This window comes from Leptopilina boulardi, unplaced genomic scaffold, assembly GCF_019393585.1.
Source record: "Leptopilina boulardi isolate dan_hultmark-lab unplaced genomic scaffold, ZJU_Lbou_2.1 LbouV2_278, whole genome shotgun sequence".
Lineage (NCBI taxonomy): Eukaryota > Metazoa > Arthropoda > Insecta > Hymenoptera > Figitidae > Leptopilina > Leptopilina boulardi.
The window spans coordinates 5,314,569-5,339,825 of record NW_026137838.1 but is presented as its reverse complement, the minus strand read 5'-3'; the positions used below and the strand labels follow the sequence as shown (position 1 = coordinate 5,339,825).

At 25.9% G+C, this 25,257-nt stretch overlaps 1 protein-coding gene across 1 annotated transcript in view; it reads left to right on the top strand.

Moving 5' to 3' along the window:
* The first annotated feature begins 5,044 nt into the window (after positions 1 to 5,044).
* LOC127281722 (protein bric-a-brac 1-like) overlaps positions 5,045 to 25,257 on the top strand; it is a 379,471-nt gene continuing 359,258 nt past the window's right edge. The window contains exon 1 of the mRNA XM_051305588.1: positions 5,045 to 5,154. The gene's annotated coding sequence lies outside the window, so the exon portion shown is untranslated. The remainder of the gene's footprint in view (positions 5,155 to 25,257) is intronic.

Below are 25,257 nucleotides of genomic sequence, written 5' to 3'. Positions count from 1 at the left end.
CTTATAAAATCAGTTTAACCTTATGGATATTTGACTCTCAATTTATATAACAGAATGTCTTTCATCATTACACCCTGTTGTATACATTTTTATTTATAAGTCAATTTTTTTTTCTCAATAAGGGAAAAATTTACATTTTCCATTTGCACTCAGAGAAATGGTATATTTGTCTCCGAGCCTACTAACTCATTTATTTGTTGCAAATATATTTTATTTCATTGAAATAAAAAATTTATTTGAGCCAAAGAAAAATTTATTTCTGACAAATAAAATTTTTATTTACGCCAAATAAATAAGTTAGTAGGCTCTGAGACAAATATACGTTTATTTAACTTAAATATATTTTATTTGGTTCAAATAAATCATTTCTCTGGGTGTATTTTACGAAAGGCGAAGGAACCGAATTTTTCTTAAAAAGAAGAGTAAAAAAATATTATTTGATTCAAATACAAAAATTATTAATTCTAATAGTTTATTTGATTCAAATATAAAAATTATTTGGTTCAAGTAAATATTTATTTGATTCAAGTAACTGATTATTTGAATCAAATAATTTTTTTTTTTTCACTAAAGAAGAAACTATTTTTATTTTTATTTATTTATTTGTGTTTATTTTTAAAAATTCTGATTATATTTATGTATATATGAAAAATTGAGAATGATAGTGGGGGGGGGGAGAGGGAGTTATTAAAAAAAAATTTAATTAAATTCTATTTTATTTGAAAAAGGGATGTTGGATGCTGTTGGAAGCTAATCCCACATTGCTTGATTGTACACGGTTAATTCTACACTTGCAAGCCACACAGGGACCCAATCCTACAGTGACTAATTGAACACTGTCGGATCTTAACCGAGGAAAACAAATTACATTCAGAGACTGCAGTGGCAAAACATTAAATTAACTATATTTTTTTTTTTCTACGAAAACATCGCTTTTTTTAAAAATAATTTTCTTAATCTTTAAACTTATATTTTCCAAGACGCAGAGACGAAAAATAGAAATTATTTATTTTTCTTTCTAGTAAAATTAATTTTATTTTTAAAAAATATTTTAATAAAATTTTGTTTCTATTTATTTTTATCATATTTTATTGTTATCAAATTTTGTGTTTATACAATTTTATTTTTATCAGATTTTGTTTTTATGAAATTTTATTTTTATCAAATTTTGTTTTTTTATAATTAAAATTAAAAATCTTGAGTATATTGAGAGAAATGGATATATACAAAAGATATGAAGAGATAGATCTAGACAAAATTGAGAAGTGAAAGAGGAGGGGGGGAAGGGGGTACGTACGAGTAATAAGTTAGTAATAATATTTTCACAATATCTCTCTTGGATTGGAAGTTATTTCATTATATTTTATTGCCTCCTTACTATTACTTTGGCTGCTGCTGCTGCTGCCTTCACGTCTAGCGCGCCCAGAACACGGCACACTGTTTTATTATCTTGGGCCTTCAACCGAGGGAATTCTCTCTCTCGCTACTCATTATTGAGAGGTTTATTCTACTGTAACCGCTTGTACAACTGCTTCACGTTTATCCATCCCCCTTATTCTTGGCTCATCCTTAATATTCATATCTTCTTGTTTTAAAATCTGCGTATTTGTAATTGCTTTTAAACCATCTTCTTGTTTCATGTATCTCCCTGAAAGAAAAAAAAAATTATTTATTTATTTTATACCTCTTACAATATTTTTTTTTAACAATATAATAATTAATTTTTGTTTTTGTAAAATAAAAAAAATTTATTCAAATAAATTATTAATTGCTAATAATTAATTAAGAAATAATTATATAAATAAAATAAATAATAATACAATTATTCAATAATAATAAAAACAGCAATAATAATAATATTAATGATAATAACATTAGCCATAATAATAATAGTATAATACTACTAATAATAATAATAATCATAATAATAATAAAAATAAGGAAAAAAGACGGGCGCAAGGCACCTACATCTAGAGTTTTGTGGCTTTTTAAATTCAGATCAAAAGTTATTTGAATATAATAAATAATCTATTTATTGCCATGGTAACTATTGCCATAGTAACTTTTACCATAGTAAGTAACTGTTCCCATAGTAACTGTGGCCCTAGTAACCAACTTTTGCCATAGTAACCATTGCCATAGTAACTGTTGCCCTAGTAACTTTTGCCCTAGTAACTAACTTTTACCATAGTAACTGTTGCCCTAGTAACTATCTGTTCCCATAGTAACTGTTGCCCTAGTAACTTTTGCCATAGTAAGTAATTGCTGCCCTAGTAACTTTTGCCCTAGTAACTAACTGTTCCCATAGTAACTTTTGCCCTAGTAACTTTTGCCATAGTAACTGTTGCCCTAGTAACTTTTGCCCTAGTAACTAACTGTTCCCATAGTAACTGTTGCCCTAGTAACTTTTGTCATAGTAAGTAACTGCTGCCCTAGTAACTAACTGTTCCCATAGTAACTTTTGCCCTAGTAACTTTTGCCATAGTAACTGTTGCCCTAGTAACTTTTGCCCTAGTAACTGTTGCCCTAGTAACTTTTGCCCTAGTAACTAACTGTTCCCATAGTAACTATTGCCCTAGTAACTTTTGCCCTAGTAACTAACTGTTCCCATAGTAACTGTTGCCCTAGTAACTTTTGCCCTAGTAACTAACTGTTCCCATAGTAACTTTTGCCCTAGTAACTTTTGCCATAGTAACTGTTGCCCTAGTAACTAACTGTTCCCATAGTAACTGTTGCCCTAGTAACTTTTGCCATAGTAAGTAACTGCTGCCCTAGTAACTTTTGCCCTAGTAACTAACTGTTCCCATAGTAACTTTTGCCCTAGTAACTTTTGCCATAGTAAGTAACTGTTGCCCTAGTAACTTTTGACATAGTAACTGTTGCCCTAGTAACTTTTACAATAGTAACTTCTGCTATAGTAAGTAACTATATAGTAACTGTTGACCTAGTAACTTTTGCCCTAGTAATTTTGCCATAGTAATTTTTGTCATAGTAACTTTTGACATAGTAACTTTTGACATAATAAGTAACTGTTGCCATGGAAACGGTTACCATGTACGACGGACGGACAGACGCCAAAACGGAACTATAAGGCTTTCGGCCCTAGGCCACGAAACCCTAAAAATTAATATTAATAATAATAATAATAATGATTTGAATTTTTGCAATTACCATAATTTTAGTGATGAGAAATGTTAAAAACATGATGAGATAATTAAACGTTGTCGTCGAAATATGGGTGGATTTTATATTTTAAAGTAAATTCAAGTTAAGATGGTTCTTTTACATTAATTACCATTCGCTATGAATTTTAAAATAAAGTAAAAAGGAGAAGAAGTATGAAGTGAAATAAAATTTGGTTAAAGAGGAAGAGTGTCGCAAAGAATTAATTTAATTCAGGCGAGTCTCTGGTATAAGGTTATATAACTTTCCATTACATTTTCCGCATGCCCCGACCTAAATTATAATCGAGAATAATTCAGACTCCTTTTTCATTAACATTTTATTTCTTATCTCAAAGGACTGAGTCTCTTTGATCGTAACGAAGTGTACACTGTGCTTTCTCCGTCTTTAATTCGTCGATTACTCTTTCGTCATTTTCAGTTACTATTTTTTTTTTTTTTTTTTTTTTTTTTTTTTTTTTTTTTTTCATTGGAAGTACGATAAGCACTCTCGCATGTCTGGGATATTTTTTTTTTTGTATCGATATTTCCCTCCTTCTCATTATCAACCCTCGAGAGTGTCGATTTTTTAATTTGAATTATCCCCATCTTAATTAATGTAATATTTGAGTTAAATAAACGTTTATTTGTCTGAATGAAAAAACAGTTAATTACTATGGCAAAAGTTACTACGGCAAAAGTTACTAAGACAGCAGTTACTTACTATGGCAAAAGTTACTAGGGCAGCAGTTACATACTATGGCAAAAGTTACTATGGCAACAGTCACTTATTACTATGGCAAAAGTTACTATTGCAAAAGTTACTATAGCAAAAGTTACTATGGCAAAAGTTACTATGGAAACAGTTACTATGACAACAGTTAGTTACTGTGGCAAAAGTTACTATGGTTACAGTTATTTACTATGGCAAAAGTTAATTACTAGGGCAACAGTTACTATGGCAAATGTTACTATGGCAAATGTTACTATGGCAAATGTTACTATGGCAAATGTTACTATGGCAAATGTTACTATGGCAAAAGTTACTAGGACAACAGTTACTTACTATGGCGAAAGTTACTATTCCAAAAGTTACTAGGGCAACAGTTACTATGGCAATAGTTACTTACTATGACAAAAGTTACTATTGCAAAAGTTACTAGGGCAACAGTTACTATGGCAATAGTTACTTTAAATTTATTTCTTCAAAATTATTTCAAAAAAAATGCATGGATTGTATTTTTAAATAAGGGGCAAAATTATATATATTTTTTTAATAGAATTTTTTGACGACAAAATAAATGACAAAAATTCGGAAAATGAAACTACTTTCTTTTCCGATTGTACATCCAACTTCTCCTTTAAGGATAAAAGTTATTCAAATTAATTCAGAATATATACCCATTACTTATAATGACTAAAAAATATCCATTTAAAACTGAAATTGAAGTCTGGATTTTCATATATATTTTGATGAATAATATCCCTTAATAATTAATCACCTTTAAAAAAAAATTATTTTTAGTTTCAGTTTTCTGCAAAAATATAAAACAAAAAAAATATATTTAACAAGAAAATATAAAAGGCGTCAAGTTTTTTTTTTTTTTGATTTAATATTTGCACAAGAAAAATTCATGAAACACTTTTTTTTTTTTTTTTTTTGCAAAGATCGAAATTATATTTTCATTGTTTTTATAAGAGAACGAGTCATCATCTTATAGGAGCAAAAGTTTTTATTTCCCCCCCTTCCCCCTAAGGAAAATCGATATAAAAGTGTATATAATAAATATAAAAGAAAAAAAAAAAGTTATATGCCAAAAGAGCGACCTATTATTCTATACAATGTTTATATTTTTCTTTTCTTTTTTTTTTTTTTTGTCCAGAGAGATCGTCGATGGACTTTCTGCGGAGCAACCTACATATAGTGTGCGGCCAATGTTTACGTTTCAGGAAGCGAGTGTGGTTGGCGGAGGGCGAAGAAAACTACATACACGTGAGTATATAATATTGGACGATTGCTTCTATTTTAATTCAATAGCCGATTAAAATAAAAATATTATTTATTCTCGTTGTGCGTCAGCGCGGGAGAGCATTAATTAAACATTTATATAAATTGCGTTGTGTGCGATTATTTTTATTGCGCGTGTTTTTTTTTCTTTTATTATTATTATTATTGCAAAGACGTATATTTTTTTGCTTATCATTTATATAAGGAAAAAAAAAGAGAGAGAGAGGTGTGAATGTTAGAGGAATATTTTTTTTTTTTTTTAGTGGGGTTCAATTAATTAATAATTGTAATTATGAAAATAATTATAACTGTAATTATAAAAATAATTACAATAATATTTATAATAATTATAACAGTAATTATAAAAATAATTACAATAATATTTATAATAATTATAACAGTAATTATAAAAATAATTACAATAATATTTATAATAATTATAACAATATTTATAATAATAATTATTGTAAGAATAGTTATAATAATTATTGTAATAATAATTATAATAATTATTAAAAAAATTTATTCACTAAAGGAGAGTTTATATTTTATTAGACTGTTAATATAAATTTAGTATGACTAATACAATAATTTATCCAGTTGAGAACATTTAAATATAGTTATGACCTATTCGTCGGCAAAGAAAAGGTTTCGTCACGCGCATTGTTACGCGAATTAAATTCGTTGCACAGCTTTTGTAGATACTGCCACCTACGATTTTTGATGATTTTCCATATTTTAAAGAATCTCGTATTTTGGAAATTATTTCGTAATTTTTACAATTATTTTATAAATTTTTTTGCTATTTTTCTTTTGTTATAATTTTATTTTTTTTTATCATTCAATATTTATTATTTTTATAATTTAAAATAAACATTTCATTTATTTTCAATTTAATACTCAGATAAATTTTTTATTTATTTCCAACTTAATACTTAAATAAATTTTTATTTATTTCCAATTTAATACTTAAATAAATTTTTATTTTTAAATTTTAAATAAATAAACTTTATTATTTTATTTTTAATTTAATATTTAAATAAACTTTATTTTATTTTCAATTTAATACTTAAATCTATTTTTCATTTATTTCCAATATTTAATTACTCAAAATAAATTTAATAATTTAATAATTTTTTTTTTACTTTTAAATAAATAATTTTTTTTTATTTTCAATTTAGTAGATATTTAAATTAATTTTTTATTTATTTTAATTTGTCAAGTAAATAAATGAACAAAAAAATACTTTAATAGATAACGAAAATTTGCCAAGTGAATGTAAAATATTCTTTTTTGTATTTTTGGATTTTTCGTAATATATTTCACATGGGGGCGATAGCGGTATAGAAAAAAGGGATAAAATAGCATAATAATATTTTTAAATATAGGTAATAATTTTGAACTGTTATCTTTGATCCCAGTTGCAGTACCCTCGATAATATATGATCTCGCATGATTCTGGTTGGATGCGTATCACAATGGGCTAGTTTCCTAGCTACGTAGCTTCTACCATCCTAGATGAACGTGTGTTAGATAATGAGTGATTAGGTAATTAGTTGTCCAATATTCATCTCCCTTTGCCCTCTATCCACTATTCTTGCCAACCTCCCTCGTCCCGCACTATATATATATGTCTACATTGCCTATCCTTTCCCTCGGTTGGTATTCTCTCTTCCTCTTTCATTCCCCCATCCCTTTCTGTGTATTTCTCGCAGTGGAATTCTCTCTCTCTCTCTTCTCGCTACTTCATATCCAAAAGTGGCTCCTCCACGTTACGTACAATTTACCTCACAAAAATTGGAGAGCCGCCTGGAATAACGTTGTTACTAGTATTTATGCACATTCTGCATCAATCCCCTCCCCCCTTCTCTTCTTGTAGAAAAAAAACCCCTACTTGTATTTCTTTATCCCTTATTTTTTTCTCATATGAATAATTAACTATATATGAAAATATTTTCCATCTCGTTAAAAATAGAAATTTTATTATTTTTGTTTCTTTCATTTTTTTTTCTTTAAGGTATCAATAAATTGATACCAAAACCGAATTGGATCAATATTACACCCAAAGAAGTTTTTTTAATTTCATTTATTTGAAGAGAAAAAAAATGTATTTGTCTCCAGAAATAAATTTTCATTTATTTTAAATAAAAAATAAAAATGCTAAATAAAGTATTTAAAATAAATTTTATTTGAGTTAAATAAAATCTTATATTTAGCGCAAATAAAATTTATATTTAACTCAAATAAAATTTATTTGAAATATTATTACTACACGGAGAAAAATGGAAAAACGAATAAAGTAACTTTTACTACTTTAAAAGTAAAATTGGACCTGTCCGAAGTTTCTGCGCATCTCTGGCAACTTTTACTCGAAAAATAGTAAAATTGACTATTTCTGTAGTAAATTTTACTGTTTCCGTAGTAATTTTTACTATTTCTGAAGTAAATTTTACTATTTTTGGAGTAAAAGTTGCCAGAGATGCGCAGAAACTTCGGACAGGTCCAATTTTACTTTTAAAGTAGTAAAAGTTACTTTTTCTTTTTTTCCGTGTATTATTATAATAATAATAATTATTATTATTATTATTATTATTATTATTATATTATTTAAAATTTATTTATTTTTTATTATTTATACTCAAAGAAATGATTTATTTGTACTGAATAAAATATATTTGAGTTAAATAAACGGATATTTGTTACAGAGCCCTACTAACTTATTTATTTGGCGTTAGGGGCCATCCATAAACCTATTTTAGGGAGGAGGGGGTCTAAAATGAATGAAAAATTGGGAACTTATTTTATGGATGGCCCCTAAATAAAAATTTTATTTGTCATCAAAAAATTTTTCTCTGACTCAAATAAATTTGTTATTTAAATGAAATGAAATATATTTGCAATAAATAAATGAGTAGGTTCGGACATAAATATACCATTTCTCTGAGTGTAAAATTTATTTATTTTTATTATTTAAAATTTATTTGAAACAAATATATCTTTTCTTTGGGTGTACCTTCAAATTAACAGTGAATATAGGGATTTGAATTTTTTTCGGATATAAATAATTAACTATAAAAATGTTTTTTCCAAAAAAAAAAATATTTGTATAGAAATGTAGGAAAAATAAAATTTATTTACAATTTTTGTGAATTTATTGACACACATATTTTTTATATAGAATATTGTTTATGGAGAAATGGTTTTTGTTCTCAAAGTAACATTTTTTTATTTTTGAAATTTAGTTTTTATAGTTTATTAAAAAAAATAAAAATAGACGCATATACACACGCATGGGAGTAGGTTTAATTGGAGATAGATATTTTTTTTTTTTTTTTTTGTTTATTGATACACTGACCATATTCGTTTACATTCGAGGAAGTATTTTTGTTAAAATATTTTTTTATTTTTCAAAAAAAAAAAAAAACCTTTCGAAATTGAAAGCTTTTTACATTTTCTCCGAACAATTTTATATATTTATTTTGCCTAGAATAATTGATGGTTTTTTTTTCGCACAACTATATACGCGGGTCGGGAGGGAGAATATATTTTTTTTTTCTGTCAATTTTACTTTAATTTTTATTTTCTATTTTTTAATAATTTTTCTATATTTACTTTTTTTTTGAATTTTCTTATATTTTTTTCCAAATAAAATTTTTAATTCCATAAAAAAAAAAAGTTTTTTATTTCTTTTTTTAACCAATGGATTGGCAAGAAAAAAAAAAAAAGTTTTATAAAACTAACTTTTTTTTTCTTTTTGGTTTTAAAAAATTTTCTTTTTTTATCCTTCGGGGTTAAAAAAAGGATTTTTTTTTCTTTTTTATCCTTCGGGGTTAAAAAAGGATTTTTTTTCTTTTTTATCCTTTTGGTTAAAAAAAAAAGAAAGTTTCGTAAAATTTTCTTTTTTCTCCTTCGGGGTTGTGAAAAAAAAAGGAAAAGAAAATTTTTTGGTAAAATTGAAAAGGGTTGATTTTGAGTGTGTGTAATTATTTTGGTGTGTAGTTAGAGTTTAGTGGGGAATTTGGTAGTGAAAATAGGCGTGAGAAGAGGGTCACGGGAGTGGTGATCGATCGACGCGGTCGACCCTAGCGGATTTCGAGGACCTGGAGGGCTCGATATAAACTGTGATTGATATTTAGTCGCGCCACCCAACACTTAAGAGGATTAACGTTCACGCAGGACGAGAGAGGAATCGCGCAGGACAACATCTCTCTCTCTCTCTCTCACTCTCGCTCACTCTTTGGTACCTGTATCCTGGTGCGTTGACACTGATCGTTTCAACTACCAAGGGGTTCCCCATTTCTATCCAGGACAAACACGCTACAACGCCCAACTCTGATTACAGTTAGTTCAGTCTGCTGGTCTAAACCCCCATATATAAACCCAAACGCGGTTACCAGTTACTAACCGGACGATCGGGCGTAACACTCAACTCTCTCTCTCTCTCTCTCTCGCCCCCAAAAACCCCCTCGAGGCAAAGGGTTACACCGTTCCTTTACACACACTCCAGGGGTCACTTTCCTCCAATCACCAGAAGCCTCTCCTCCCTCCCTCCCTCCCCTCTCTTGGCCAATGAATTCTGGAAACAATTTCTCGATTGCAAACTTAATTTTATCTCTCGAGATATATACCTTTTATATTTGGTCAAGACTTTCTTCGAAAATTACATTTCTAATATACATTTAGGATTTGCCCCCTTCTTTTTGATAATCTTCCTCGGGAATATTCTCAATTGTGTAAATATCTTCACTCATAGAAATTGAGAAATTTTTGATTCATTTGTTTTACTTAATCTTTATATAATTCGATTTTTTTTTTGTGGATTGATTCTCGATGATGATTTGAAAAATACGAGAGAAAATTGAGATACCAAAATTTCTAATTTTGGTTTTTATTTTAATTTTAGTGACAAATTTTATTTGATTTTAATTTTTGATTCTAATTTTACTGTTTAATTTTAGATTAATTAAGACAATGCTGAAATCCACAATGTTTATGATCAACGATTTTTTAATAAATTATTTTTCTTAATGAAAAATTCAATGAATTTTTGTCTGTAAAAATATTAGTTGCAATATTTATTAATTAAAAAATTATAAAAAACATTTTTTTATTATTATTTTATTATTTTATTATTATATTCAGACATTCTTTATAATAAGAATTTTTAAATAAAAAATTTTTTAAATTAAAAAATTTTGTCTTAAAAAATAATTTTTCTACACTCGGAAAAATTGTATATTTGTCTCTGAGCCTACTAACTCATTTATTTGTTGCAAATATATTTTATTTCATTTAAATAAAAAAATTTATTTGAGGCAAAAAAAATTTATTTATTACAAATAAAATTTTTACATACGCCAAATAAAATTTTTACGTCAAATAAATAAATTAGTAGGCTTGTGAGACAAATATACGTTTATTTAATACAGATACATTTTATTTGTTTCAAATAAATTATTTCTTTGGGTGTAATCGTTGTTTATTAACGTTCCGGACTTCATAATTGTTAATTTACTTTTCATTTTGATTTTTATTGAAAATTGTATTTAATTTGTAATCCTTTCATTATTTTTGTATTTTATTAATTTTTTCATTTTTTTTTATAATTAATTTCCAAAAATAAACAGTAAATTAAGGTAAAATTAAAGTATATGTTTTAAATAGAAATTTACTTTTTTATTTTAAAATCTAAGCTTAAAAAATAAATGCAAAATTAAAATTAAATTAAAATTTAAAAATTTTAAAATTTAAAATTTTAAATTAAAATTATATTCATTATATATTCTTATAATATTAAGTGCTTTTGCACTAAAGGGCATTTTTAACTTTTTATTTGTAAGCCCGTACATTGTAATTAAATAAATAAATAAATAAAATTTTTCATTAAAATTGCTCTCTAAATCTGAATTAGTAAAAATGTTTACTAATTTAAATTAGTGACTCACTTTTTGCTTTAGAATTAGTTAAATTTTACTAATTGTTAGTAAAAGTTACTAATAATTAGTAAAATTTTACTAATTGAGAAGCAAAAAGTGAGTTACTAATTCAAATTAGTAAACTTCTTTACTAATTCAGATTTAGAAAGTTCTTTACTATTAATTAGTCAAATTTAACTAATTGAAAAGCAAAAAGTGCTTTTGATTTAGATAAATTTTATTAATTGGTAAAAAATTGGTAAAAATTTTTTTTTACTATTAATTATAGATAAATTTGACTAATTCAAAAGCAAAAAGTAAGTCTATAATTTAAATTAGTTAATATTTTTACTAATTCAAATTTAGAGAGTGAAAATAATTTTTTTTTCTATAAAATTCCTAAAATTTAACTAATTTATAGTAAAAATAAATTTTTTTTCTATAGAATTTCTAAAATTTAACTAATTTATAGTAAAAATAATTTTTTTTTACTAGAGAATTAGTAAAATTTAACTAATTAATAGTAAAAATAATTTTTTTTGCCACCAAATTAGTAAAATTTGAATTAGTATATTTTTCTGTACCAGCTAATTATTATAGCTATCTCAGCTAAAAAATATCCCATATAAATAAAAAACCGATTTTTCTGCATGAGCTTTTGAAGTCAATACGAAACATTAATTTCAACGATGTCGTGATTAGAATAATTGATTAAATAATAAATAAACCGAATAATGGAATAAAACGCAAAAAAAAAAAAAAAAAGAAAAAAATGAAATATACGAATAGCATTTTCTGATGTATAAGTGCATTGCACAAGTGGGGGATGACAGATCCTTGAATAATTGAAGGACCAGCATCGGGACATTCTTACGATTACAGTTAACCCTTTCAGGCTTAGTGATCCAGGGAGAAATAATCAATAATTCAACTTCTACTCGAGCATTTTCCCTCTTTTCGATTGCATACATTGCTAGAGTAGGTACTTCCAGAATTGATGAACAAGTCCCTCCCCCTACGTAACTTTATATTGTTCGCAAGTTGTGGCCGCACGTCTCTCGCGTGCACTAAACTTAACTTTTTTTTTCTTTCCCTTTCAATATTCTCTCCCTTTTTTTTTTTTATAAAATCACCAGCAACTTATTATATTTCAAGTTTCCAACCCTTTCTTTTTTTTTTTTTTTTTTGTAGAAAACATATCAATAAAAATTATACATTTCTAAATTGCATATTTCATAATTGATTCTAAAATGTAATAATACTGATATATTTTTTTTTTAATTTCCGTACATTAATGAATTTTTTAGAGATGCAATTTTTTTTTCACGTGATAAGTACGAGAATAAAATTTATTTAATAAAAATTGAAAAAAAAGTCATTCGTGCAAAATTCATTTTGATATGAATATTATTAACAATGTTTCCGGTCTTTATTAATTTTAATTTAATGTGGACTTTCGTTTTTTAAGTTTCTTTTTTTTTTTTTTTTTTTTTGATAAAAAAAGTTGCTCTCTCATCCTGCTTAAAATCCGTTTTCTACTTTTATCTCATTAATGATCAAGTTTATAATATAAAATCGATTTTTCGCTGACAGATAAAGTGGTTTCTAATTCATTATTTATGTGAAATCCATTTTCTCATGTTTTTCTTGTTATATACTTTTAAAAAGAATCTTTTTTTTCGAGGAAATAAAAAACAAAAAGAAAAAATTTATAAATGAGGCTACCACCTGCTAAGTAGCATTTGAATGTTATTTTTCCACATGTATTCCTTTAGTTTTGTCAAAAGTTAACGAGATCGAGAGAGAGAGAGAGAGAAAGAGATTTTAAAAGGACTGCTCTTGCAACTATGGCGTTCTCGTAGTCTTCAATTATTCAGGTGCAATTAACACGTCAATAGGTCCGTTGCACCTGACTGCCGCGTGTTTTTCAGCCGAATACGTCTTCATCACCGACGAGGAAAGTTTCAATTCTCAAATGTATCCTCTTGGACGGAATTCTTATTAAATTTTCATTTTCCCTTTGTATTCGGATACTTTTGAATATTTATTTTCATTTATTAATTTCGATTTTTTTTTTAATGGACAAAATTTTTTTTATTTTGTTGAAATTTTATTTAGTAGAATTTTTATTTTAACTAATTTTCATGTAATCAACTCTCTGAGACTGAATCGGGGAAAATTTTCACTTATTATAAACTTTTACTACTTTATAAAAGTAAAACCGGAACCATCCGCAGTTTCTGATAATTTTTACTCCAGAAATAGTAAAAATTATTTCGGAAGTAGTAAATTTTACTTTTAATTTCTGCGCATTTCTGCAAATTTTTACTTCGAAAATAGAAAAAAAAATACTCCTGAAATAGTAAATTTTACTCTGGAAATATAATATTTTTTTTACTTCTGCCCTTCTCTGGAAACTATTGAGCCGGAAATAAAAAAAAATTACTCCCGAGATAGTAAATTTTACTCTGGAAATTTTTATGCCGGAAATACAAAAATTACTCTTGCAATATAGTAAATTTTACTCTGAAAATATAGTATTTTTTACTTCTGCGCTTCTCTGGAAAATGTTGCGCTGGAAATAAAGAAAATTACTCCTGAAATTGTAAATTTTACTCGGGAAATATAGTATTTTTTACTTCTGCCCTTCTCTGGAAACTATTGAGCCGGAAATAAAAAAAATTACTCCCGAGATAGTAAATTTTACTCTGGAAATTTTTATGCCGGAAATAAAGAAAATTACTCCCGAAATAGTAAAGTTTACTCCAGAAATAGTAAAAATTATTCCGGAAGTAGTAAATTTTACTATTAATTTCTGCGCATTTCTGGAAATTTTTACTTCAGAAATAAAATAATTTACTATTTCCGGAATAATTTTTACTATTTAGGAGTAAATTTTACTATACTTAATTTTACTTTATTTACTATTAATTTCTGCACATTTCTGGAAATTTTTACTTCAGAAATAAAATAATTTACTATTTTCGGAATAATTTTTACTATTTAGGAGTAAATTTTACTATACTTAATTTTACTTTATTTACTATTAATTTCTGCGAATTTTTGGCAATTTTTACTCTAAAAATAATCATTTTTACTATTTCCGGAATCATTTTTACTATTTTCGGAGTAAATTTTACTATTTCTGTAATAAATATTGAAATTGTCTTTCCCCGTACAGAAAATAGGAAACTAATTTTTGCAGTAAAAATTTTCTGCAATATCTATATAAATATTTTTTAAAAAATAGCAAACAATTTTGATTTATTGTCGCAAAAAAAATTTGCTGCTGCCTTAAAATTCTTCGTACAAATTTTCATTTAGTAAAATTATTTAACTTTTTTCTCTATTTTATTCAACCAAAATTTGATTATACCAAACGAAATTTGGTTGTTTTAAGCAAAATTAGTTATATTGATTCAACCAAAATTTGTCTGTTTCAAACAAAATTTTATTATTTCAATAGTTTCAACCAAAACTTGGTTTGTTTGAAAATTTTTTTCAAAACATTTTGTTCCCCAGCATATTAAATTTTACACCCTAAAAAAAGTAATCTTGATTCTAGCGAATTCCTCTTAATTTGATGCATATTTTCCTCTTATATATTGTATCAAAAGTAATAGTCTTCACTTGAGAGGATTTTCCTCTCGCATATAATTTGACAATTATGGTTATAAACTGATAAAGAAAAGCTATTATCATGCACTAAATTAAATATCTGTAATTAAATATTAAATATAATTAATGATTTATAGTTAATTACTTACATTAATTAATAGATTTGTTTAACTTTAATTCAATGTTTTAGACATCGCAGAACCTCAAAAAAAATTGTTTTGTTTTATTATTAGTCACCAAAGAATAAAAATATTCTACATTCAAGTGGAATACTTTTGTTTTAAGAGGAAAAATTGAGAGGATATTAGAAGAGGATTTTTCCTCTAAATATGAGATTACTTTTTTCAGGGTGTATTCTAATTTTTTCTCCTCATTTACGTAAATAGAAATTTAGTCTTGAAATTGGTTAATTGAATTAAAGATGTCTGATCCCGACCATCCTGACACGTGGGTAAACATATATACATATACTTGTATTTACGGTGAGAGTATAAAGAGAGAATCGCAGAAGGAGAGAGAGAAGCTAACGAAAGCCTTCTCCAGTTTGCGAATGTTGCGTTTGTTGCTACTCTGCTATCGACAAGCTTGTCGTCGTATACAGCCTAGATATATATATATATATACGAATACTATGTATATACATTGAGACAGGATATATATGTATATACAGGCAAGCCAGAGCCCTTCCACAAGTCGGTATTGTCGTTGGTTGCAAATCAAATACCCGATATCATTGTTTGGTGCCTCTCCTCCTCCCCCCCTCACTATATTCCCACTGATTCTCTCTCACTCTCTGACCCCCTTCATCCCTTTTGGCCTTGTCATTGCTACGTTAACCTGCTGCACCACCCAACTGAAACTTCGACTAATAACTATTGCCACGTTATACATGCCAACCAATACAACAATACCTTCGAAACTGCTTTAGATCCCTGACACAGGTATCACGTGATTTATGTATGCTTAGGGCGCTTTGATTATACACATATACATATCTTGATGCTTTTCACGAAAAGAGATCTCTTATCTTTCAATCTATTCTTTACAGAATTTCTCAGGAGCAAATTTAACAATTTTTTTTTTTTACTTATAGTGATCAAAATAAATATAAGAAAATAAAATTGTTTTGTTGAATTAGGCAAAAATTGATTTCTAATATTAAATTCTTTCTTTATTCGCTGAACTTTATTCGAAATAAAGCCAAACGTTTATTTCGATCAAATAAATATTTATTTAAACCAAATGAATTTTATTCGAATTAATAATTTCTGCCACTGAGAAAAATGGAAAAGAAAATAAAGTAACTTTTACTACTTGAAAAGTAACACCGGAACCGTACGTAGTTTCTGTGCAATTCTGAAAAATTTTACTACGGAAATAGTAAAATTTACTCCTGAAATAGTAAAAATTATTTCGGAAATAGTAAATTTTACTATTTTTGGAGTAAAAATTGCCAGAAATACGCAGTAATTGCGGACAGTTCCGATTATACTTTTAAAGTACACGGAAAAAAAGAAAAAGTAATTTTTACTACTTTCATAGTAAAATTGGACCTGTCCGAAGTTTCTGCGCATCTCTGGCAACTTTTACTCAAAAAATAGTAAAATTTACTATTTTTGTAATAATTTTTACTATTTCTGGAGCAAATTTTACTATTTTTGGAGTAAAAGTTGCCAGAGATGCGCAGAAACTTCGGACAGGTCCAATTTTACTATGAAAGTAGTAAAAATTACTTTTTCTTTTTTTCCGTGTAGTAAAAGTTATTTTATTTTCTTTTCCATTTTCCTCCGCACTGAGAAAACGATATGTTTGATTCAAACATAATATGTTTAACCCAAACTTAAAATAGCTTTGTTATACAGTCAAACATATTTATGTTTAAATTTAATATATTCTCTGGTTGATTCAATGTGAAAATATATTTAATTTAAACATAAATTATGGTTGATTTCAATTTATTCATAATAAATTTTTATGTTTAAATCAAACATAAAAATTTTAAACATATTTTCAGTTTAAGCCAAACAGAAAATATGTTTGAATCAAACATAATTATTCAAACAAATAATAATTTTAAGCCAAAGTAGAAAATATTTTCTATATATTAAAATTAAACATAAAAACTGTGTTGGGTTAAACAAAAACTTTTAAACTGATCTTTATATTTGAAACAAATAATTCTTTTTCTCAGTGCGTGTGTATTTGAAATAAATAATTTTTAATTGACAAAAATAAATATTTTTTTTATAATAGTTAAGTAACCGAATTGGCAAAATTCTATATTAAAAAAATTAATTGGTGGGAAAAAAATATATTTTCTTTATTATAAATATTAAATTTATTAATATCGACGTGCTCAATTTATTCGAGATTTGTACACTGAAAAAAAAATTTTGATTCAAATAATCGGTTACTTGGTTATTATCAAATAAATATTTATTTGTATCAAATAATTATAATTTGAGATGGTATTTGTTTCAAATAGAAAAATTATATCAAATACAATTTATTTAATTTAAATAAAAATTATTTGGTTGAATCAGTCAAAATTTATTTTCGTTTAATTAAATTATTTCTTCATTCGCTGAACTTTATTCGAAATAAAGCCAAACGTTTATTTCGATCAAATAAATATTTATTTAAACTAAATGAATTTTATTCGACTTAATAATTTCTGCCACTGTGAAAAATGGAAAAGAAAATAAAGTAACTTTTACTACTTTAAAAGTAAAACCAGAACTGTTTGTAGTTTCTGTGCAATTCTGGAAAATTTTACTACAGAAATAGTAAAATTTACTCCTGAAATAGTAAAAATTATTTCGGAAATAGTAAATTTTACTATTTTTGGAGTAAAAATTGCCAGAAATGCGCAGTAACTGCGGACAGTTCCGATTTTACTTTTAAAGTAGTAAAAGTTACTTTATTCGTTTTTCCATTTTACCCTGTTTGTATTTAAAATAAATAATTTTTAATTGACAAAAATAAATATTTTTTTTAATAATTAAGTAACCGAAATTCTATATAAAAAAAATTAATTGTTGGGAAAAAAATATTTTTTCTTTATTATAAATATTAAATTTATTAATATCGAATTGCTCAATTTATTCGAGATTTGTATACTGAAAAAAAATTTTGATTCAAATAATCGGTTACTTGTTTATTATCAAATAAATATTTATTTGTATCAAATAATTATAATTTGAGATATAGTATTTGTTTCAAATACAAAAATTATTGGTACAAATACAATTTATTTAATTATTATTTATTATTTAATTTTATTTAATTATTATTTATTTATTTATATAATAATTTTATTATTTATTTATTTCGATTAAATGAATTTTTTTTTAAAACCAAATCGAATTAATCATTTCTCTATTTAAAATAAATAATTTTTGACAACAATAATAATTTTTTTGATACAAATAAAAATTATTAAATACAAATAATAATTAATTGATACAAGTATAATAATCATTTAATACAATTAATAATAAATTGATAAAAAATAGTAATTAATGGAGGTTAAATAATAATTATTTGAGAAAAATAAATATTTATATGATAAAAATAAATTTGATAATAATAAAAATAAATTTGACAATAATAAAAATAATTTTGATAATAGTTAAGCGATTATTTGAATCAAATAATTTTTTTTTTTTTCAATAGCGAATTTTATTTTTTCGACAAATTTTTCCTATTATATTTTATAATAGGTGCATTATAATTTATTCTATAATTAGCGAATTTAGTGTTCTAATTTTGAAGAAAGTTGCGTAAAACTTTTTGATTTTACAATATGGATAATTAGAAGTTTTGCCTCGTTTTCCCCCCTACTATATATACTTTCAAACACTAGGGTTCTGAACTTTTAATAAAGTTTTGTCATTCATTTACATAAAAAGTCTCTCTCTCTCTCTCTTAGCAGAGAGTATAACGAAATTCTATATATTTATTTGAGTTCGTGTTGTACGCGATAAATTCTTCCGCATTTTGGCAAAAAATTGTTACACTTAAAAAAAAACAAGTCCTAAATTACACACCTATAAAAAAAGTATAGAGTAACGGATAATATATGCCAGAAAAGAAAAATTAAAAGCAATAACAGTGCAAGGTGGAAAAAAAGGAAAACTTTTTTTTTTTTTTTTAAAGTTCCGCGCTAAGTAGAAAAGGTAGCTCTTTAGTCAGACTCAATACTATTTTCTAGTCATTTTTCCTTACTTTTAATTATTTCTTTCTATAAATTTTTTTCAAATGAATTTTTTTTTATATATTTATTAAAAATGAATATTAAAAAAAAAATGATTTTTGTTAACCTTGTTACGACAGAATAGTCTGATTTGACAATTTGATTTGATTTGTGCGCGTCGGCGCATCTATTTGCTCTGATTAGCAGCCACCTCGATTTCATTTGATTTATCGGTTTGAATGTACACCCCCTCTATTTCAAATTGATTTAGTTTCACACTGAGAAAATTAGCTACTAGTATTGTTATACATCGTAACTTATAATAAAAACATTTATTACAATTATTCCATTGTTCGATTCGTTCAATAATTTCGCCTCTCTATTCCAACGTTGTTATATAAATTGAAAATTGAAAAATAATAATAAAAAATAACTTGTTACAAATGAAAGCATTCCATCAGAAAAAAAAACACAAAGATATAACGATAAATCATTTATTGGCAAAATTCGATATTAAAAAATAAAAAAAAAAAAAAAAAAAAAAAAAAAAAAAAAAAAAATTAATTGGTGCGGGAAAAAAAAATATTTTCTTTTGTTATAAATATTAAATTTATTAATATCGATTAATATTGCTCAATTTTTGGAAATTTGTACACTGAAAAAAATTTATTTGATTCAAATAATAATCGGTTACTTTATTATTAAATAAATATTTACTTGTACCAAATAAATATTTAGTTGTACCAAATAAATATTTACTTGCACTAAATAAATATTTACTTGTACAAAATATATATTTACCTGTACCAAATAAATATTTACTTGTACCAAATAAATATTTAGTTGTACCAAATAAATATTTACTTGCACCAAATAAATATTTACTTGTACAAAATATATATTTACCTGTACCAAATAAAAATTTACTTGTACAAAATATATATTTATCTGTACCAAATAAATATTTACTTGTACAAAATATATATTTATCTGTACCAAATAAATATTTACTTGTACAAAATATATATTTACCTGTACCAAATAAATATTTACTTGCACCAAAATTAATATTTACTTGTACAAAATATATATTTACCTGTACCAAATAAATATTTACCTGTACCTAATAAATATTATTTGAGTTAATTAAATGGTATTTGTTTCAAATACAAAAATTATTGGTTCAAATACAATTTATTTAATTCAAATAAATATTTATTTGATAATAGTGTCAAGTAACCAAGGTATTTATTGAATCAAATAAATTTTTTTTTTACTGTAATAAATCAATTTCTACGATTTTTGAATATTTCGATTCGTTCATAGAAAAAAATAAAAAAAAAAGTATTTCTTATTTTGGGGGGAAGATTTCTTGTAACGACTTCTTGTAGGACATCCGGAAAATTAGCAGCTTCGTATTTCGTTGGCACTTTCATATGCCTTACCCATGTCGTGTATTCCATCGTCAAGGCTTTACTATAGAGGCTTGCCCATATTGTACAAGAACAATAAGCAAAGAGAAATATTGATGAACCTTGGGAAGGGGAGGGGGGGGGGGTTTGTGAAAAAGGAGGAGAGAAAGAGAGAAAGAGAGAGAGAGAGAGTTGGCTAAGCGTCGTGTGCGCGTGCGAAACGACGCGTGAGATAGAGGCCTGTCGGCAACGAAGAGAGACAAGGATAACGTAAAAAGAGAGACCGAATGGGATATACGCTTAATATTTCAACATCGCGAAATTCCACCTCTGAATCATTAACCACCCTCCCGCCGTTACCGTCGTCGTACAGTACTCCATTGGTACCCCTGGCTGAACCAACTTCACCATTCCCTTGAAAAACTCTTGGATTCTTCATTTTTTTGCATATAATTTCACCCCCCCTCCCCCCTCCACTTCGTAGTGCCGAAAAAAATATTTTTTTTTACTCAATTTTATTAGTTTTTTTTATTTGGTTATTGACATGCGAAATTTATTTCTTAAGGAGAAAAAATATAAAGTAGTTTTTACTATACTTGGAAAGTAAAACCATCTCTGGCAAGTTTTGCTTTGGAAATAGAAAAAAAAATTATTCTTGAAATAGAAAATTTTATTCTTCAAAATAGTATTTTTTACTTCTGCGCTTCTTTAGCAACTTTTGCGCCGGAAATAGAAAAAAAATTACTCCTAAAATAGTAAATTTCACACTGGAAACTTTTGCGCCGGAAATAGACAAAATTACTTCTCAAATAGTAAATTTTACTCTGAAAATAAGTATTTTTTACTTTTTCGCTTATTCAGCAAATTTTGCGCCGGAAATAGAAAAAAAATTACTCCTAAAATAGTGAATTTTACTCTGGAAATAGTATTTTTTTACTTTTGCGCTTCTCTGGAAATTTTTACTCGGGAAATAGAAAAAATTTACTCCTGAAATAGTAAATTTTACACTGGAAAATTTTGCGCTGGAAATAGAAAAAATTACTTCTCAAATAGTAAATTTTACTCTGAAAATAAGTATTTTTCACTTCTGTGCATGTCTGGAAATTTTTACTCTATAAATAACAAAATTTACTCCTGAAATAGTGAATTTTACTCTGGAAATAGTATTTTTTTACTTTTGCGCTTCTCTGGCAATTTTCACTCGGGAAATAGAAAAAAAATTACTCCTGAAATAGTAAATTTTACTCTGAAAAATAGTATTTTTTACTTCCGCGCTTCTTTAGCAACTTTTGCGCCGGAAATGGAAAAAAAATTACTCTTAAAATAGTAAATTTTACTCTGTGAATAGTATTTTTTACTTCTGCGCTTTTCTGAAAACTGTTGCGCCGGAAATAAAAAAAAATTACTTCAGAAAATGTAAAATTTACTTTGAAAATAGTATTTTTTACAATTTCCGAAACAAAAGTTAAAAAAAATTTTGGGCAGTTTAAAATTTACTTTTGAAGTATAGTAAAAATTCCAATATTTTTTTTTACCATTTTTCTCCGTGTTATAGATTATTTCTATAATTATTAATTATAATACCAATTATTAATTTTGGAGTATAATTATTTTTTTATTAGTATAATATTAATACTTTATTAGTATTCTATTATTAGTAATAATATTATTATTATTAATATTACTTTGTAATAAATATACAAAGGAGAAAAATAAAATCTAATATTTGAAAATAATAATAATAAATAATAATAATGTTATTGATATTATTAATACAATTAAAATAATGATGATATTAATTTGCTGCAAAAATAAAAATTCGAAATATTGACCAAAAAAAAAATAAATTTTAGTGTCCATATGTATAAAGTAAAGAAGAAAATGAAATAACTGTTTTTTTTTTTTTTTTTATTAAAATATTTCGTTACTTAGGGAAGGTGTGTCGTAAAACGAATTTTTCGTAATAAAAATACAACACTTTACGAAAAATATGAGAAAGCTTTATTGCAAGTTAAAATTTTATATGCATTTTCTATATTTTATAGTTAAGTATCATATATATATATTTTTTTTTTTTGTTCTTTTTTTTCTAAGGTTTAGTATTCTTTTCCGTGTGGAATTCACTTTACGACACTTTTTCCCGAAATCGTAAAGTATTTTAATAAAAATTATATTATTTCTTTCAGCGTTGAATATAGGCGAAACTTAAGAATATTAAGAAAGTCGCGGGAAAATAAAAAAATTGCTCATTTAAAAATTATGTATGTTAAAAACATTAATAATAAAAATATTTAATAATAAAACATATAATTAATAACAAATAATAGGATAAATTAATTAATTTATAAATATAGAATTTTTTTTTTAATAATTTATTATTAATTTTTATGTCTTATTTTTGTTATGTTTATTTAATAAATATATTTTTGCCAAGTTTTTTTTTCTCTATACAAAGAGAGAAAATAAAATCAATGGTTTTTTTTTGGTAGGATTTTTCTTTTAATACCCTTGAGAGATTTTTAGTTATCGTTTGTGAATGTAAATTCGAAATAAAGTTTAAACAACAATCTTATTTCGAGATTCAAAGTTTCTTTTTAAAGGAAAAATAGTTACGTTCAACAGATGCAATTTTCAAGTTTCACATACATATATATACATCCCCTCTAGTTTTCCTTATAGGAACACGCTGCTTTTATTTCTTAAAGTTAAGAAAATTTTCCGGCAAATATATAAAATTCTTATGCGCAAAAATTTCATAAGAGAAAATTTATATTTTGTTTCCATTTCCGGACGAATAGTTTTGCATTTCCTACTTTTTTTTGCAAAAAAAAAGAAAAAATAAAATATTTTCTCTTGGAAAAGAAAATTTAAATTTTCCTTTTTTGAATTTCAAAAAAAAGGTTAATTTTTTTTTTCAAATCGATGTATTTTAAAAAAAGAAAATGTGTATTTTTTTCTAAGTGAAATTATTTTGTTATTAAATTGCATATTTTGTGTAGTAATTTTGTCTAGTGTGGTAATTAATGTCTTTCAATTATCAAAATAGATTTAGTTATTTCTCGTATATTTATATAACTATAATTTCTCTCTCTCTCTCTCTGCGAGAATTTTCTGTATATAAAATAAGATGTGGAATGTTCGTCTTGTAATTTGAAATGGAGACACACAAGTACAGCTATATTTAAGATTATCATTATTTATAGCGACTTTGTCTACTATGAAAATCCAACACTCCTGTATATTTCTAGTCTCAATTCTTGGACACTAAGTACTAATTTTATATACTCTCGTCTCTTTAATCACATCTCATTTTGTGTGTTTAAAAAAAATATATCATATCACACAGAGAGAGAGATGCGCTTTTTATTATTCATTCGATAAGTTGTCATTCTTGGCAGTAATTTTCTTAATTCTTTTCTATTTTCGAAACTATATTTTCAAATTATTTAGTCTCATATATGCAGGGCATGATTTCTAAAATAATTAAACTATTTTTAGATTAATAGGTTTTTCAATCGAATTAAGATTCAATTTAAATTCTATTTATTGATTTTAAAGGAAAGGAATTTTTTTATTTAGGAGAATAAAAATTTCAATTAGACAAATTTATTTTACAGAAAAATTTTTTTAAACCTAAAAATTCGGTTTTATTACTAAATATCCATATTTCTAATCTCGAGGGAAAAATCTCATACGCGTGAAATCATATGTCTGATATATACTCGATTTTATATCTCTTGCGCCTATATATATTTTTTCATCTCGTATTTTTTCATATATAACTGACCTCTCCCCCCACTGTTTTTGGTTGCGAAAGTAATGTCACTTTTGCAACGATAGTTGAAATTACTGTGAAATTTAATATACCTTCAAGGTCACGTGTTGAGCTTCTTTTTGGTGTCTCTCTATACGATATAATGAGATCTTGTCTCTCGTGAGAAGGAAAAAAAAAAAAAAAAAAAAATAGAAATGAAAATGTATAGTGGTGTCGGAAGTTGAGCAGCTCAAAAAGGGCAAACCAGTCTAAATCATTCCTTTCGCGAGGGCGAAGGGCGTTAGTATACTGTTTGCAGTTAAACAATATTACGCAGTAAAATTTATGGCCCTCCCTCGTCGCACCCTTACCACTCTCTCTTTCTCTCTCTTCGTGTGAGGAGAGAGAAAGAGAAAGAGAGACAGAGAAAAAAAAATATCAACGTAGATATGAGAAATACGCACGTTATGACCAGTACTACCCTTTACGTTACCGGCTTTTACGGACCTCCGTGTTCTCGGGTTCCGCGCACGATGCCTCGGAAAAACACGACTCGTTTTCCAATCTAATATTCGTGGTCAGGAATTTTGCAAAAAAAAAATAAAAAAAAAAAAATTTCTCTTTAGTTTTTTTGAAAAAAAAAAAAATCAAAAATTACTCCTGAAATTAATCCTACTCTCTAAATCTGAATCAGTCATATTTTACTGATTAGCAGTAGAAATCTACTAATTGCCATAGCGAGAATTGAGAAACTGATAATTAGTAGAAATTTACTGATTCAATTAGTAAAATATCAATTACTGATTGAATCAGTACGGCGGCCACAAAATCGACTGATTTAATAGTTAATTATTTAAAGGTTATGTTATATAATTACTGATTTACATAAGTTATTTTCTATTGCTTGCATATTAGTAAATTTCAAAAAATAATTGAAACTTCAGTTAAAATGAAAAGTACTGATTGAATTAGTAAAATTTCTATACTGATTCAGATTTAGAGAGTATAAAAATTATAATAAAAAAATACTCCTGAAATAGTAAATTTTTTGGGAAATAATTATTTTTACTTATGTGTTAGCAAATTTTGCTCCGGAAGTAGAAAAAACTATTCCTTAGTATTTACTCCAGAGTATTTTTATTTCCGAAGCAGAAGTTATAGAAATTCCGTACAGTTTAGAATTTACTTTGGAAA